General features: G+C 40.6%; 1 protein-coding gene across 2 annotated transcripts in view; it reads left to right on the forward strand.

Moving 5' to 3' along the window:
- Nucleotides 1-19,136, forward strand: part of LOC117383268 (fidgetin-like) — a 118,287-nt gene that overhangs the window by 42,121 nt on the left and 57,030 nt on the right. The window lies entirely within an intron of this gene.

Raw genomic sequence — 19,136 nt, forward strand, 5'->3', positions numbered from 1 at the left:
GCTGCTGTTTTTCTTTATTTCTACACTTTGAAACGAGCTGTAGCCATGAAGTGTGATCAAAAATAATTTATTTATACGACGCTTTAAGTAGATTCCGGGAGCCTTCGAGTCGGTTTGCGTGTTTTGGCTCTTAGCGGCGTGATGTTCTTCTATAGAATCTGTAAAACGGCGGTAAAAATTGCGATTTGTCTGCGGACGCGCGGGGACGGGTTACAGAGACGGACCAGAGGATAAATAAATCTTTGTGTTAAATGCGTTGCTTGTTTAGTTTGAAGTTTGGATTGTTAAGTAAGAGGCAGGTCACCAGAACAAATGTTACGATAAACGATAATATTGAAACTAATTCCTTAAAAAATATATATATTCTAACTGTACAATACTGTTTAAAAAAGAAAAAAAGAAAAACATGAGACGCAATAGATCAGTGTTGGATGAAATACTCAGTTTTGTTTAGTAAAAGTACAGATACAAAGGTAAAAAGTTACTCGAGTAAAAGTATCACATGAAAACATCTGCGTAAGTAAAAGTATTTAAGTACCCGTTTTAAAAAGGTGCTTTAAGAGTAAAAAGTAAAAGTATTTTAGTATATTAAGTGTTCATTTTAAGTGTAAATGTAAAGATATTGATTAAAAATGATTCGTATTTTGTTCAACAGTAAAAATACGAATCAATTTCTTAAGTTTGCTTCAGATTTTTGTGTATTTTTTTATATTTTGTATATTTATTTTATTTTTATTTTTTTTGTGTATTTATTTTTGTTTCGTTTATTTTTAAGTATTTTTTTTTTATAAATTTTTTTTTGTGTATGTTTTTTTTGTTTTTTTTTGCCTATTTTTATATATTTATTTTTGTTTTGCTCAAATCTGAAGCTTAAACTCTTAAACTTTATTCAGGATGTTTTCACGAACATGGTAAAAATAACTCCTCCAATCAGATGAAAAGTACTTTTTACTTTTCAGTCCTGTTCAAAAATGTACTGGAGTAGAAAGTACAGAAACTTCTCTCAAATGTACTCAAGTAAAAGTAAAAAATACACACTGTAAATGTACTTTAGTGGGTTTTTTATGTATCTGAACTTTACTTAACCTCCTGAAACTCGAGCTCTTTCATGATTTTATTAATTTCTCTTTGTTATTTGGGCTGATTGGACCTGATCAGTGTCAAAACAAAGAATTATCTCTTTATTGTGAGAAAAATGTCCTACGTTTGAATCATTTTGCTGAACATTTGAATCAGGATTTGCAAAAAACTATTAAGTCCTGAATAAAAACAAAATGAGAAACAACAATAAGTAAAATAAAAATTAAATATTCTGCAGATTCTAAACTCTTAAAAACATTCTAAACTGAACATTTTTATTACATTGTTGCTTTTCTTCTTCGTCTAAAAATTTGCATTATGCCCTTGACGACCCAAAATGTGTCCAGGTCCTAAGAAGTTAAGTAGTAGTAGCAGTAACTTTACTCCTTGTACTTCGTTCCCTTCCACCTCTGCATTGGTTAAACCGCAGAATAACACTTTAGTCTAGAGTTTGTGTCTATAATGAGTCGTAGAAGTTGTGTAGTCGTCCCTCAACAGCTCAAATTTTATTAAAGTACAAGAAAAAAAATCCTCAACACATCTCCTCAAACGCAAAGAAAAAGTACACAACATTGTTTCGATTTTTCATGTACTGTATTTTCTGGAATATAAGTCGCACTTTTCTTTTTTTCCATAGTTTGTCCCGGGGTGCGACTTATACTCAGATGCGATTTACATGTGAAATATGTTTTTTTACTTCGTTTTTATGCATTTTTTTGGCTGGTGCGACTTATACTCCAGTGCGACTTATACTCCAGAACACACGGTATATATAAAGTACATCATTTTAAACCAAAAACGCAAAGAAATAAGGTGATTCGTTGAGTTTAATTTCACTATTTCTTCCGTATTTAAACCTCAACGACTCGTGATAATTATTCCTGGGGACAAATATTAACATTTTATTCATATATAGAGTCGACGGTGGCTCAGTTAGTTGAGCGTCCGCCCACTAATCCGAAGGTTTGACTGCCTCGGAGGTGCAAAATCGCTTTATAAAACTGCGTGCGTTTACCATATACGCCGCGGTGCTACGCCTGTTGCCGCGGCGTAAATGACCAGTCGTTTGCCATCACTTGAAACGAGGTTAAGTCGCTACTAAAGCACGCCTTTTTACATATCTTGCGGGGGCCTCCTCCTTTGTTACTAAAGGTATGCTAACGGTGTAAAGCGCTAATAACGTCCGTCTGTACTTATATGCGTGTGTGCGTTCGCGAGTGAAGCTGGAGGTTATCTGCCACCGCGGTCTTCAGAAAGGGGCCCCTGTCGTTTCTGAAGCTTGGCCCCCGCACGCTAACTCCACTCTTAGCGCGACAATTAAAATATGCTAAGCGATCGTTTTCCTTAAGTAGCCTTAAACGTGCAATCTATTGAAATATGAGGGAGAAATGCCCACAGCTCACGCAAAAAAACCAGAGGAGGTGGAACGAGCGGGGGGTGCGAAGCCAGAATAAATTATGCAAATGACACAAAAGGACTTTAGCACTTGAAAGCCTAATTTTCCTGTAATCAGCACACTGTCGCCCTAATATTTCCCCCCTACCTCTTATTAAAAGTGAGTGTTCTTTCTGCGATCATCAGCTGGCTCTATCTGTCATCGCCGGGTGAAAATGGCTGCAGTCTGCCACGCTAAATGCTAAAGCCTTTTGCCGGAGCTTTTAGATGACTGCTACATTCCCACACAAGTAATTATGCGTCAGAGAGTCCAGAAATAAGCTTTAATTATACAGTAATCGCATGTGATGGACACGAGGAAGTGGTGAGCAGCTCCACACTGCAATCCATCAATGCCAAACCTCTGGCCAGTTTTAATTCCTCCTCATTTGCATCCTAACCTCCACACCAAGTTGCGCAAACGCCGGTAAATGTTAATAGGAGCTGTCTCGCCACTCAAAATGAACGCTTAAGCCATTTTTGAGCGGCTTCCCTTTGACGCCCCCGCTATCCTCCCCTCTCTCTTTTATGTCTCTCTTGTCCTCTCTTTATCAGTACCTCTATAACCCGTCCGTCGCTCTCCTCCTCCCCACGGGCCCGAGCGTGGAGGAGGCGCCGCGGTCACTGATGCACTAATTGGGAGCAACACTTACAGTTTTATCTCCCCCCGCCATTAATAGCGTTGCGCGAGGAAGCGGCGCACCTCGCGGGCGGAGGAGCCGAGGAACGGGGAGCTGCGGGGAGAGACCGCGTCCAGACTCGGCGAGATTGGACCCCGCAGCCACAGCTCTTAATCCCCATCCCGCAGGACCTCACACTCAATCCCCAGCTTCATTAATTGAAAACGATGGCCTTTTTTTTTTGAATAAAACAAGGAGGCATTTATGAAAAAAAGCATTTTGTCTGGATTTGTTCCTCAAGTAGCTCCGATCTCATTACGTCTGCGTGCTGCATTTCAAAACGTACTATCATCTCCGTCTTGATTGTCTCGCAGCGTCGCCCGGATAAACACACACACACGCGCGCGACAGTTTCCGGCTGTGTGTGGCCGCGCTCGTGACGCCGGGCCTGTTTTTGCTTTGCAGCCAAACCATTTGAAGTCTTATCAGCCTTTATGGAAATAGAGCCTTTGCTTAATAAACTATTCTAGGGCTTTGGGAGAGTCCACATAAACACCTTTTTTCTAGCGACGACGCCATCATTAGCGCGTCGTGTTCAATGCTTTACACATAATTGGAATCAACATCTATTGTTGGTGTTCTTGACCTTCTACTTGTTTTCCTGCAGACACTTGGAAATATTGTTTTACTGCAGAGAGGGGACTTAACTAGCAGAACACATGCTAAGTACCTCTGCTTTGTTTCATCAGGGGCGCGCTCTGAATACGACTTAAAAAAAAAAAAAAAAGCTATACCTGCGTCGAATAAAATGGGGAAAACGAATATGCACAACTTCATCACAGCGTTAGCGGCGAGGTGGACAGCGCTAAAGACCACGCTCTGATTAGAACCGCGCTCGTCGGGTTTGTAACGACATCTGCGCGCGGAAGAAATGAGGACGCGAGGGTTATGACGTTATGACGCCTCCTGCAGGTCTAAACCCGTTATGACGCCTCCCGCAGGTCTAAACGTGGCTAGCCTGGTCGACCTTCGCGCGATCGCTCTCCGGAAGTCCGCCGTCACTTCGAGCGGAGGTAAGTGTCCGTAAAGGGTCGAGTCCGTGGCGTCGGTCGCTCCTGAACGCGCCCGTTTCCGTCGGTGGTTATGAAGATCTCGGCGGCGTCTTCGCGGGCCAAACACGATTGACCCTCCTTCTGCTGATGCGCTCGTCCTGTGCGTTTCTCGAGCGTCCTCCATGCAAATACAGCCGTCCTGATTATGCAAATGTATTATTATGTTAATGGAGAGCTCGTTAATAATGTATGATGCTGCCATATTGATAATTGTTTATTGTTATGCAAATGAGACGCCCGAGGCTTAATTATTGACACTAGATATTCTGATATTGTAAATGACGACGGCAACGGAGAGTTCAGTCTGTGTCGCAAACGCAAAACAAGTTTGACTGTTTGGAGGAACAGACAGGATCGTGCCTCCTTCTCTAATTCCACTAACTCCTCCTCCGCCAACTCCTCTCTCTACTAACTCCTCCACTGTTAACTCCTCTCTCTACTATCTCCTCCTCCGCTGTTAACTCCTCTCTCTACTAACTCCTCCTCCGCTGTTAACTCCTCTCTCTACTAACTCCTCCTCCGCTGTTAACTCCTCTCTCTACTAACTCCTCCTCCGCTGTTAACTCCTCTCTCTACTAACTCCTCCTCCGCTGTTAACTCCTCTCTCTACTAACTCCTCCTCCGCTAACTCCTCTCTCTACTAACTCCTCCACTGTTAACTCCTCTTTCGCTAACTCCTCTATTAACTCCTCTGCTGTTAACTCCTCTTTCGCTAACTCCTCTACTAACTCCTTCGCTGTTAACTCCTCCGCTTACTTTTCCTCTAACTCATCCGCTCACTCTGCTAACTTCTCCGCTGCCAGCTCCTCTGTTAAGTCCTTCACTGACTCCTCTGTGCCAACTCTCTGCTAACTCTTCCATTAATTCCTCCTCTAACTCCTCCCCTAGCCCCCCTGCTAACTCCTTTCTCTGCTAACTCCTCCAATGACTCTTCCTTCAACTCTTCTGCTGCTAACTCCTCTATTAAGTCCTTCGCTAACTCCTCTCTGCTAATTCCCGACCTAACTTCTCCATTAATTCCTCCTCTAACTTCTCTGCTAACTCCTCCTCTAGTCCAGTCCCTTCGCTGCTAACTTCTCTCTCTGCTAACTCCTGCTCTAACTCCTCCATTAATTCCTCCTCTAATTCCTCCCCTAGCCCCTTCGTTAACTCCTTTTTCTGCTAACTCCCCCACTCTCTCTTCCTCTAACTCCTTTGCTGCTAACTCCTCTGGTAAGTCCTTCGCTAACTCCTCTCTCTGCTAACTCCTGACCTAACTCCTCCATTAATTCCTCATGTAACTCCTCTGTTAACTCCTCCCCTCGTCCCTCCGCTGCCAACTCCTCCGCTACCTTCTTTCTGCTAACACCTCCCCTAACTCCTCTCTCTGCTAACTTGTCCGTTTCTAACTCCTCCGCTAACTTTTCTCTGCTAACTCCTTCCCTAATTCATTCTCTAAATACTTCTAACTCCTCTATTAATTCCTCTGCCAACTCCTCTTTTAACTACCCTGATAACTCCTCCACCAACTCCTCCCCTAACTCCTCCATTAACTTTTCTAACTCCTCCGCTAACTGTACTAGCTCCCCTGGTAACTCCTCATCTAATTTCTCTACTAACTCCTCCTCAACCTCCTCTAACTCCTCCACCACTAAATCCTCCTCTAATTTCTTTACTAACTCCTCAAATTTGTCCTCAACTTTTCCTCAACCTCCTCTCCTAACTCCTCCAGCTCCACTACCAACTCCTCCATTAACTTTTCGAACTCCTAGGCCAACTCCTCCGCTAACTCTAACTCCTCCCCTAATTTCATTACCAACTCAACTTTGTCCTCAACTCCTGCTCAACCTCCTCCCCTAACGCCTCCCCTAATTTCTTTACTAAGTCCTCAATTTCGTCCTCAACTCCTCCTCCGCTAACTCCTTAACTAACTCCTCCCCTAATTTCTTTACTAAGTCCTCAACTCCTCCTCAACTAACTCCTCCCCTAATTTCTTTACTAACTCCTCAACTTCGTCCTCAACTCCTCCTCAACCTCCTCCCCTAACTCCTCAACTAACTCCTCCCCTAATTTCTTTACTAACTCCTCAACTTTGTCCTCAACTCCTCCTCAACCTCCTCCACTAACTCCTCCCCTAATTTCTTTACTAACTCCTCAACTTTGTCCTAAACTACTAAACTGACTCCTCCTCAACCTTCTCCGCTAACTCCTCCTCTAACTCACAGCTGCAGCGTTTTAGACAGTTCCTCCTTCGCTCACAGTCCGTCGTGATCCGCTAGCTAGCACGCCCGCTAACAGGGACCCGGACAAGGCGTTGGGGCGCACGAGCGTTTGGAGATACAGAGCGCCGAGAGCAGTCGTGTTAGCGTTAGCGCTGAGGGGACTGACGGCCAGGAGGCGATGTCTGGAGGATTCACCAGAGACGACTCAACGAGGAGAAGAAGAAGAAGAAGAAGAAGAAGAAGAGCGTCACAGGCGGAGCAGAGCGGAGGACGGGGTTGGTTTTTAAATTTAAAGAGTCAGAGACAACTCCAGATAAATAAAAAAATATAAATATCATGGAAAAACGATGAACGGGTGGAAATTACAGGATTAAATGAGTTAAATCAGGCGTATTCTGTAGTAGTTTTTAGAGTGATTCATGTTTGAGTTTAATCTTTAATAAACTATTTTCAAGACGCCATTTTGTCGATCAATCCCCGTTTTCACCTTCACCTGTACACGCCCACTGTGACACGCCCACTGTGACACGCCCACTGTGACACGCCCACTGTGACACGCCCACTGTGACGTCCGCACTTCCTTCTCCAGTTTTATTTTCTTAATCGTTGATACTCGTCGGATTCGGCAGCGTCGCGTCGTCATTTCGGTACAAATTTTCAAAAACGCTCTGCTCTAGTGCGACGTGTGTCTGTCCACCGGGGGCGCCACAGCTAAACGGCGCTTTGTTGTCATGACATTTACGGCTACGTCAGCTCCTGTTGAACACCGCAGTTTTCTAACACGGAAGTCAGCGGATTTGTTTCTTTTATTAAGTCGTTTTAGATGAATATTGTGATTTAAAACGTGTAAATTATAACAGAATGATCCGCAGAGATGAGAACCATAAAGACACAAGCTAAACGGGGCGGGTTTAAAGTGGTTTTATATGTGTTGACTCCTCATTGTGCGATGTCTAAAAACATTTTGGTTTTGAACTACTATAAAATCTTCTATTCAGAGCTTTATTTCAAATGTCTTTAATTTGACTTTGACCCTTTTCTAAAATAAAACGACAAATGAAAGAGAAAGAAAAAAACACCTGAGTCTGAAACAAAACATTTAACAAACTGTGTGAAATATTATAGAAACAAATGAAGAGAAGAGAAGAGAGAAGGAAGGAGGGAGAGAGATAAGAGAGAGAGGAGGGAGAGAAAGAAGAACAGGAGAGGAGACACAGGGAAGAGTGAGAGGAGAGAGACAGAAGAGAGAAGGATGAAGAAGGAGAGGCAGTGAGAGGAGAGAGCGAGAAGATGGAGAGAGAAGGAGGGGAGGAGGAAAGAGAAAGATAAGAGAGGAGGAGACAAAGAGAGGAGAGAGAGAGGAGGAGAGTGGCAGTGACAGGCAAGTAGGAGGAGAGAACAAAAGAGGGAGAAGAGAAGATGAGAGAGGAGGAGAAAAAGAGGAGAGAGGAGAAAGGGAGGAGAGGAGGAGAGAGGGCAAGACAGAGAGGAGATGAGAAAGGCAGGGCAGAGAGAGGGAGAGAGTGAGAGGCAGAGAGGAGAGAGAATGAGGAGAAGAGGGAAGAGGGTGAAGAGAGGATGAGAGAGGACGAGAGGACGAGACAAAGGAGAGCAGAGAAGAAAGGGAGGAGAGAGGGAGTGAGGCAGGGAGAGAGAAGAGAGAAGACGAAGAAGAGGATAAAGGGAGGAGAGAGGGAGGCAGAGTGCGAGTGAGTGCAGGGAGGAGTGAGAGTGGAGCGAGAGGGAGGAGAGGAGAAAAGAGGGAGAAGAGAGGATGAGAGAGGAGGAGAAAAAGAGGAGAGGAGAAAGGGAGGAGAGGAGGAGAGAGGACAAGACAGAGAGGAGATGAGAAAGGCAGGGCAGAGAGAGGGGAGAGTGAGAGGCAGAGAGGAATGAAAGGAGAGAGAGAAAGAGGGAGAAGAGAGGATGAGAGGACAAGGCAAAGAAAGGAGAACAGAGAAGAAAGGGAGGAAAGGAGAGAGGCGGGGAGAGAGAAGAGAGAAAGAGGAGAGAAGGAAAGAAGGAGAAGAGAGGATGAGAAAAAGAAGAGGATAGAGGGAGGAGAGAGAGAGGCAGAGTGCGAGTGAGAGGCAGGGAGGAGTGAGAGAGTGGAGAGAGAGAAAGAAGGAGAGAGGGAGGAGAGGAGAAAAGAGGGAGAAGAGATGAGACAAAGAGGGAAGCAGAGACGAAAGGGAGGAGAGGAGGAGAGAGAGAGGCAGGGAGAAGTGAGAGAAAGAGGAGGAGAGGAGGAAAGATGGAGAAGAAAGGATGAGACAGAGAGGAGAGGATAAAGGGAGGAGAGAGAAAGTGGAGAAGAACTTTTAATCCGAGATCTAACGATTGTCTCCGTCTGAAAACTGGAACTGAAATCAGAAAAACACTTTTAGTTATTTTACTTTTTTACTTTTATTTTACTTAAAAAATAAAAGTGACACATGAATCACATTTAAACTGGACGGACTGATTCTTTAATAACGTGGAGATAAACATTTACACTCAACCTGCTCCTGTTTTTAATGAGAAAAACGTCAGAATCTCACTCTTTTCTTTTTTGTTCTTCTCCGTTTAACAAAAGTTTTTCTGAGTTGACGACGTCTCAACATCTGAACAGTTCAAGGCAAAACTTTCACTTTCACGGTGTCAGAACGAGACGAGATTTGGACGAGTTTAGCTCCGAAAAATGGCTCAAAATGTGGATATTTTGTACGATATATATGTACGTGTATGTATAAAGTAAAGTGTATGAGGTTATGCAGTAAAAAGTAGTGGAAGAAGTACTCAGTTATGTTATTTAAGTAAAAGTAGAGACACAGGAACAGAAAATACTTAAATAAAAATAAAAGTATCACATAAAAAATAAAATAAAAAATAGAATAAAAAAATTATAAAATAAAATAAAAAAAATAAATAAAATATAAAATTAAAATTAAAAAGTACCTGTTTAAAAATGTACTTTAAGAGTGAATTATTTTCGTTGAATGTGTTAAAAAAAAAACCAAAACACTCAGACAATAATAAAGAATGTATAATGCAAAATTCAAAATGTAGTAAAGTAAAAGTACAAAATCCCCACTTTAAAATCTACGTAAGTAAAGTACAAATACCTCAAATACTACTTAAGTGCAGTACTTTACTACTTTTCCACACACAGCTCTTGTTTAACGTGTATTTTGTGTTTAATTCTGATTTAAACGTCATTTTTAACGCCTTTATTTAACGATTTGCTTCAGATAACGAGTGTTTTGTGATTTTCCGTTCTGTGCTCAGCTCCAGCTTCGTCCGCTCGCTCCGTGTGGCGATGTGTGATACTCCTCGCCTCCGTAACGCCTCGCCGTGTCCTCGCCACGTCCCCGCCGCCGCCGCCCAGATATCCAACTAGCACGTGGTCCGTCTGCGTTAGCTTAGTTAAGAACGCACACCTCCACAGCGGCGGACGAGGGGTTTCCACACGGATGCAGCGGGAAGGAGGCGGGGGGGGGATGAGGAGCGGGGGAGCGAGGGAGCGGGGGGATGGGGAGCCGGAGAGAACATTCCGGAGGTGGTCGCAATCTCCCCCAATCATATGTGCCGGGAATGACTTCATTAGGAAAGGGCCATGGAGGAGAAGAAGAAGAGAAAGAAGAGGAAGAAGAAGTCCAGTGGCAGGGAATGGGAATTGCTATTGGGAAACGGGAGAGCGGAGGGAGGTGGAGGAGGAGGAGGAGGAGGAGGAGGAGGGAATGAGCCCTGGATCCAAGGTGTTTTATCTGGACCGGTGTGATGGAGAGATCCAAATCAACAGCTGTCAGTCAGAGGGGCCCCGGGGTGAGGCCCTCGGGCATCGGGGGGAGGTGGTGGATGAGGAGGTGGAGGAGGAGGCGGAGGAGGAGGTGAAGTGTACATACAATCATACAGTATGTACAGAATACTCCTGACAACACGGCTCATTAAACGACACACTGACAGCTTTTTTACATTAACTTTAGATTTAAAATACTTTAAATCACTTATTAGCAGTGAGTAAAAGTACTGCATTTAAGTACACGTTTAAGTATCTGTATTTTACTTACGTACGTTTTAGAGTAGATACTTTTTACTTTTATTTGAGTACATCTGAGAGCAGTATCTGTACATTACTTAAGTAGATTTTAAAGTGGATATTTTGTACTTTTACTTCACTACATTTGAGAGCAGTATCTGTACATGACTTAAGTACATTTTAACGTAGACGCTTTTTACTTTTACTTGAGTACATGTGAGAGCAGTATCTGTACTTTCTACTCCACTACGTTTTTGAACAGGACTGAAAAGTAAAAATATTTTGTATTATTGTGTGAAAAGGCTGAGGGTTTTTTTTTTTACACGTTTATAATTTGAGAAAAACTAAAATATACAGAGGTGAAGAAGTACTCAGATTTGTTACTTAAGTAAAAGTACACACACCAGAGCAGAAAATACTCAAGTAAAAGTATCACATGAAAAAATCGACTTAAGTAAAAGTATTAAAGTACGTGTTTAAAATGTACTTAAAGAGTAAAAAGTACAAGTATTTCACGCAGTTTTGTTAAGTAAAAGTACAGATAGTGGAGCAAAAAATACTTAAGTAAAAGTAAAAATATCACAAGAAAAATCTACTTAAGTAAAAGTATTAAAGTACATGTTGAAAAATGTACTTAAAGAGTAAAAAGTACAAGTATTTCATGCAGTTTTGAGTCTTTAAAACTTCAAATGTGGTGATTTTGATGAAGATTTGAGCTGAATTTTGTTCAACAGAAACAACTGGATCAATCTGTTTTTTCCCCGTCTGTTAAAAATAAACCCTCAGTTCATAATTTGAACAAAACAAAAATATACAAATAAAAACAGCTAAAAAAATAGATTTAATTGTTTCTGTTGAACAAAACTCAGCTCAAATTTTTATCAAAATCACCACATTTGAAGTTTTAAAGACTCAAAATCTGTGAGAAATACTTTTACTTTTTACTCTTTAAGTCCATTTTTAAACAGATAAGCTTTAATACTTTTACTTAAGTCAATTTTTCATGCAATACTTTTACTTGAGTATTTTCTGCTCCGGTATCTGTACTTTTACTTAAGTAACAAATCTGAGTACTTCTTCCATCTCTGTATATTTTTGTTTTGCTCAAATTCTGAACGTGTTAAAAATAAACCTTCAGTCTACTTTTATTTAACAAAAGTACGTGAAATACTTGTACTTTTTACTCTTTAAGTACATTTTTAAACAGATACTTTCATACTTTTACTTAGTATCACATGAAAAAATCTGATTTTACTTTTACTTGATTAAATTTCACAGTTTTTATCTGTACTTTTACTTAAAAAAATTACATGAAATACTTGTACTTTTCACTCTTTAGGTACATTTTTAAACAGGTACTTGAATACTTTTACTTAAGTAGATTTTTCATGTGATATTTTTACTTTTACTTGAATAAATTTCACTGTGGTATCTACTTTTACTTAACAAAACTGCATGAAATACTTGTACTTTTCACTCTTTAAGTCCATTTTTAAACATGTACTTTAATACTTTTACTTAAGTAGATTTTTTTCATGTGATACTTTTACTCGAGTACTTTTTTTTTTTTTTGCTCTGGTATTTGCACGTTTACTTCTTCGACCTCTGCTTATGATCGAACTTATTCCCGTCTCTGATCTCACTCCTCACGTCGCCGTAATCACTATATCCTGCGTTACCACTTGATGACATCACAAGGTGGAACAGAGCGTTTTTCTGCAGGTTTGTGCGTTAAACATGAGACAAACTGTGATGAGGAAACAGCGTCAGAACAGTGTGCTCCTCTTTAAAGCCGGTGCGTTTGTGCGTTCGTGTTTTTTTCCCCCCCGTCGCCCGCAGGTCTATCGGAGAACGCGGCGTTTTATTGGCAGCCTGACAGAGACGAGCGGAGTCTGCGCCAAGGTCACGGCAGAAGAAGAAGTTTGTCCAAATGCGATGACATCGGCACTCTGCCACGTTATTGGCCGGCCTCAGATATTACCAAATAAGAAAAGTCCCACCTAAACCTCCGAGTCGCCACCTCTGCGGGAGCGATGCCTCGGAGCCGTGTGCGCCGCTTCACCCGCTCCACGCCGACGAACGAGAGGGAAAACGCCACGACGGAGGAAAGAAAATAAACTAATTATCTTCAACGACGCAAGTTTGAACTCCAAATTTATGAGTTAGAAGCAGAGCGTTTGTGTAAAAGTGTCATAGATGTTTATATAAATGGACATAGCTAACCTGCTAGCCGCCGCCGCGCTACAAACAGGAAGTGATCCCTTCTCTCTGTAACTGCGGCTGTCAGACTCGTTTTGGTCTTAAATGTTCATATTAACCCTCTACATGATCCTGGGGTTCATTTTTTACTTTATTTTTTTAAGTTTGTTGGTTTTTTTGCGTTTTTTTTCAAAGTTTTTTTCATTTATTTTCTTTTTTTTTGTTATTTTTAATTTTTTTTTTTTTTGTTATTTTTACTATATTTTTTTTATTTTTAGGGTTTTTTTTTGTTTTTGTTTTTTTAGTTATTTTTGAGGGTTTAAAAAAAAAAATTTTTTAAGTTTATTTATAACTGCTCTGTACCTGCTGCTGTCAGACTCGTTTTGGTCTTAAATGTTCGTATTAACCCTCTACATGATCCTGGGGTTCATTTTTTACTTTATTTTTTTAAGTTTGTTGTTTTTTTTGCGTTTTTTTCATTTGGTTTTTTTTTGTGTTATTTTTAATTATTATAATTTTTTTGTTTTTTTGTGTTTTTTGTTATTTTTACTATATTTTTTTATTTTTAGGTTTTTTTTGTTTTTGTTAGTTATTTTGAGTTTTTTTTTTTTTTTTTAGTTTATTTATAACTGCTCTGTACCTTCTGCTGTCAGACTCGTTTTGGTCTTAAATGTTCGTATTAACCCTCTACATGATCCTGGGGTTTTTATTTCACTATTGTGTCTGTAAATCAAGATATGAACATTAATAACAGACAAATCAGACGCCTTTTTTCCCCGACGTTAGCAACAGGTTTGATTGACAGCGTTGCTAAGTGGAACAGAGCATTTTGAGGTTTGGAGATGTAGATAAACTAATAACAAAATCAAACAAAACACAACTCCAGGTCCATTTAAACCTCACAAGAGTCAATTTTGCGTAATATAAGACATTTAAAAACACAGTGGAGCACTTCCTGTATCACCACTTGATGACATCACAAGGTGGAACGGAGTGTTTTCAGTTTGAGAGAGAAAAACTCAGCGTAAATATACAGGTTTTTTCACGTGTTAAACATGTGTAAATGCAACAAAAAAAAACACAACTCCAGGTGTTTTTGTGACACAGATCAGAAAATGGCGTCGCGCCGTCCCTTTAAAGACCCTTGACGAATTACCCAGCATTCCCGGATTTCCCTAATTGAGCTGTGTAATGTCTTTGTTTAATGGCTGAGTCTACATCTTCAGTTACTTCAGTGTGACTAATGGATCCGGCTCCAAACGGTGCCACGAAACCCCGCAGGAACCGGCGCCACGCAAACGCCGCGCTAATTCAAATTATTTCCGATTAATACGCGCCCAAATCAGGTGTAAGCGGCAGGTCGGCAGTTCCCGCGATCCCGTTTCATTTCCCCAACGTGTTTTGACAGTGTCGGTAACTCCTCGACAATCCATCCCGCGGAGAAGAAAGAAAGAAAAAAGAAAGAAAGCAGCGGGATCGATACGAGTGATTTATTTACCTCTGTGTGTTATGTAGAGGCGAGGGGGCGGGGCGGTTGTGGCGGTGGCGGCGGCGTGGGGGGAACGGCGGCGTAGTCGTGTGATACGGCCACAGGCAGCCGACATAATGGGTCCCTCTCAATCTTGGTTGAGTGGCTTGTTGGATTGTCAGCGAGCTTTTCCTGCGCCGTTCAAAAGCACCACGCCATCAAACCCGTCGAGCACGCCGCAGACACATGATTACTCACTATAAACGATCAGGCGAAAGGGGAGGAAAAAAACCCGCCGCGAAACGGGAGGAGAGGATATTGATGACTGTATGGACTCCGTGACAGGCCGTTTCATTTGTGCGGAGACAAGTGTGGAGCGGCGCCGGATCAATCATAATACAGATGGATTATTGAGCATAAAAGGCAGGTTTAATGTCGTTAGACGAGCATTACGCCGCGTTAGCCGCGTCGGGTTCGCGCGGTCGGAGTCAACGGGGAATCGGGCTAAACATTACGACCACCTGAGTGTGTTTCTGTGTTACGGGAGACACAAATATCAATCTAAAACTGGCATCTCTCTGTGGGAAAATGCGCGTCCTGCTCCGTCGGCTCTGGCTCCGATTCACTTTCTATTGAAAAACTGTCCCCTCTCTCTGTCTCTGCTGCTTCAGACTCATTCTGGTCTTAAATGTTCGTATTAACCCTCTACATGATCCTGGGGTTTTTATTTCACTTTTGTGTCTGTGAATCAAGATATGAACATTAAAAACAGACAAATCAGACGTTTTCTTTCTCCAAAGTCGCTCCTGTTACTGTTAGCAACAGGTTTGATTGACAGTGTTGCTAAGTGTTTCCTGCTAAACCAGGACTAAACCAGGACTAAACCAGGACTAAACCAGGACTAAACCAGGACTAAACCAGGACTAAACCAGGACTAAACCAGGACTAAAGCAGGACTAAACTAGGACTAAACCAGGACTAAAGCAGGACTAAACCAGGACTAAACCAGGACTAAACCAGGACTAAACCAGGACTAAACCAGGACTAAACCAGGACTAAAGCAGGACTAAACGAGGACTAAAGCAGGACTAAACTAGGACTAAACCAGGACTAATCTAGAACTAAACCAGAACTAAACCAGGACTAAAGCAGGACTAAACGAGGACTAAAGCAGGACTAAACGAGGACTAAACCAGAACTAAACCAGGACTAAACCAGGACTAAAGCAGGACTAAAGCAGGACTAAAGCAGGACTAAAGCAGGACTAAAGCAGGACTAAACCAGGACTAAACCAGGACTAAACCAGGACTAAACCAGGACTAAAGCAGGACTAAACGAGGACTAAAGCAGGACTAAACTAGGACTAAACCAGGACTAATCTAGAACTAAACCAGAACTAAACCAGGACTAAAGCAGGACTAAACGAGGACTAAAGTAGGACTAAACCAGAACTAAACCAGGACTAAACCAGGACTAAAGCAGGACTAAAGCAGGACTAAAGCAGGACTAAAGCAGGACTGAACCAGGACTGAACCAGGACTGAACCAGGACTAAAGCAGGACTAAACCAGGACTAAACCAGGACTAAAGCAGGACTAAAGCAGGACTAAAACAAATACTTTTACTCGAGTAATATTTACCCCTGTATTTGTATTTGTACTTAAGTAACAAAATGAAGTACTACTTCCACCACTGCTTTTCTGCGTTGAAAAAAAAAGTCACTATGTTGATTTTTTTTCTCAAATAAATAAATACAAAATAAATAAACCCTGATAAATCCCAAAACATTAAATTTTATTTGAATTTTGACATTATGAGATAAACTAATTAAACATTTACTAAAGAATTAAAGTTAAAGTGAAAACTCCCACTTGATGACATCACAAGGTGGAACAGAGCGTTTTGAGCTTTGGAGATGTGGATAAACTAATAATAAATTAAACAAAACACAACTCCAGGTCAGTTTTTGACGCTTTAACATTAAACACGAGTCAGTTTTGATATTGAACATTTATGATCAGCTGATGTGGGACATAACGGACACAGAGACGATGGACACAGAGACGATGGACGCAAAGACGATGGACGCAAAGACGATGGACGCAGAGACGATGGACGCAGAGACGATGGACGCAAAGACGATGGACACAGAGACGATGGACACAGAGACGATGGACACAGACGATGGACACAGAGACGATGGACGCAAAGACGATGGACGCAGAGACGATGGACACAGAGACGATGGACACAGAGACGATGGACACAGACGATGGACACAGAGACGATGGACGCAAAGACGATGGACGCAGAGACGATGGACACAGAGACGATGGACACAGACGATGGACGCACAGACGATGGACGCAAAGACGATGGACTTACGCCGTTTCAGCGAGTGACATTTTAAAGACATTTTCAAACTGCCAAGCCACATCTGCCCTTCACTTATTAATAACCCCGTACGACACACTGATGGGGCAAATACCACGGGAAAAAATACCACCAGAAAAATACCACCGTGTGACGCAGGGTTTGAGTCACACACAGGGGCAGATGTCTGAAAACTGCAGTACTTTATGTATAAACTGTGTGTGGTACTACAAGACGAGAGAGAAAACTACAAAGGTCCTATATATTCATAATAAGCCAGTGCTGGATGAAGTACTCAATTACATAACTAAAAGTACAGATACTGAAGCAAAAAAATACTCAAGTAAAAGTTAAAGTATCACATAAAAAATCTACTTAAGTAAAAGTATTAAAGTACCTGTTTAAAAATGAGTTTTAAGAGTAAAAATCTGAAGTATTTTGTGGAGATTTTCAGTCGTATAAAGCGTCAAATGTGGTGATTTTATAAAGATTTGATCTGAATTTTGTTCAACAGAAAAAATTGAATCAATTGTTTTTTTGATCCGTTTTTACTTTTCTTATTTATTCATTTATATATTTATTTTTTATTTTATTTTTTATCAAATTATAAACATGTTAAAAATAAACTCTTTTCAGCAGGTCTCAGATGATAAATACTTTTACTTTTCAGTCCTGTTCAAAAACGTAGTGGAGTAGAAAGTACTGATACTGCTCTTAAATGTACTCAAGTAAAAGTAAAAAGTATCTACGTTAAAATGTACTTAAGTAAAGAACAGATACCTAAAAATTCTACTTAAGTACTGTGGTGGAATGGAATGAAGTACATATTCAAATAAAGAACCTGTGTATTTACAGTGTAGTTTTATTTACTGCGATACAGTACAAATACATAATGAAGTAAAAATGTACAGTTCTGGTAATAGTTTTTAATATTTTATTTAATTAGTTATTTTTATGTCCTAAATACGTAAATAAGATTTAGTCCTGGTTTAGTCCTGTTTTCTAGCCCTGGTTTAGTCCCAGTTTAGTGGAGGTTTAGTCCTGGTTTAGTTCATAGTTAAATCCTTGATTAGTCCCCAGTGTGAGATGGTTCATATGGCTCGTGTGTCAAATGTATGTAGTTGTGTGTACTTGTATGTTCTTGTATGTACTTGTGTGTACTTGTATGTTCTTGTGTGTGCTTGTATGTTCTTGTATGTACTTGTGTGTACTTGTATGTACTTGTATGTACTTGTGTGTACTTGTGTGTACTTGTATGTTCTTGTGTGTACTTGTATGTTCTTGTATGTACTTGTGTGTACTTGTATGTACTTGTGTGTACTTGTGTGTTCTTGTGTGTACTTGTATGTTCTTGTGTGTACTTGTATGTTCTTGTATGTACTTGTATGTTCTTGTATGTACTTGTATGTAATTGTGTGTACTTGTATGTTCTTGTGTGTACTTGTATGTTCTTGTATGTACTTGTGTGTACTTGTGTGTTCTTGTGTGTACTTGTATGTTCTTGTATGTTCTTGTATGTACTTGTATGTTCTTGTATGTACTTGTATGTAATTGTGTGTACTTGTATGTTCTTGTATGTTCTTGTATGTACTTGTATGTACTTGTATGTTCTTGTATGTACTTGTATGTTCTTGTATGTACTTGTATGTTCTTGTATGTACTTGTATGTAATTGTGTGTACTTGTATGTTCTTGTATGTTCTTGTATGTACTTGTATGTACTTGTATGTTCTTGTATGTACTTGTATGTTCTTGTATGTACTTGTATGTACTTGTGTGTACTTGTGTGTACTTGTATGTTCTTGTGTGTACTTGTATGTTCTTGTATGTTCTTGTATGTACTTGTATGTAATTGTGTGTACTTGTATGTACTTGTATGTTCTTGTATGTACTTGTATGTTCTTGTATGTACTTGTATGTAATTGTGTGTACTTGTATGTTCTTGTATGTACTTGTATGTTCTTGTATGTACTTGTGTGTACTTGTGTGTACTTGTATGTTCTTGTGTGTACTTGTATGTTCTTGTGTGTACTTGTATGTTCTTGTATGTACTTGTATGTAATTGTGTGTACTTGTATGTACTTGTATGTTCTTGTATGTTCTTGTATGTACTTGTATGTTCTTGTATGTACTTGTATGTACGTGTATGTTCTTGTGTGTACTTGTGTGTACTTGTATGTTCTTGTATGTTCTTGTATGTTCTTGTATGTACTTGTATGTACTTGTATGTACTTGTATGTACTTGTATGTACTTGTATGTTCTTGTATGTTCTTGTGTGCATTTCTGTTTTCTTTATTTGCATTTCTTCTATATTTTGACCAGGACGCCCATGAAAACGCCCGTATTGTGTCTCCTTGTACAAATAAAAACAATAAAATAAAAACACACTGCAAACCGCCATCAAACTGATCCAAAGCTCCAGTGCAGGTTAAACCGAGTCCTGAGCTGCACATCCTGTGACTAACAATCAGGCCTAATAAGACCCGTCCCGTCTTAAAAGAGCCGCGGGAAAAGCCCTAAATCCACGTGGAGCGCACTCAAAGCGAGCCGCCGGAGGAGCCGTGTTCTGTGATGTTTTCCTGTCCCTTACTTCGTATTCATCTATCCCAGGTTATCCCCAATCTGGAATTAA

The sequence above is a fragment of the Periophthalmus magnuspinnatus genome, chromosome 2, assembly GCF_009829125.3.
Source record: "Periophthalmus magnuspinnatus isolate fPerMag1 chromosome 2, fPerMag1.2.pri, whole genome shotgun sequence".
Lineage (NCBI taxonomy): Eukaryota > Metazoa > Chordata > Actinopteri > Gobiiformes > Gobiidae > Periophthalmus > Periophthalmus magnuspinnatus.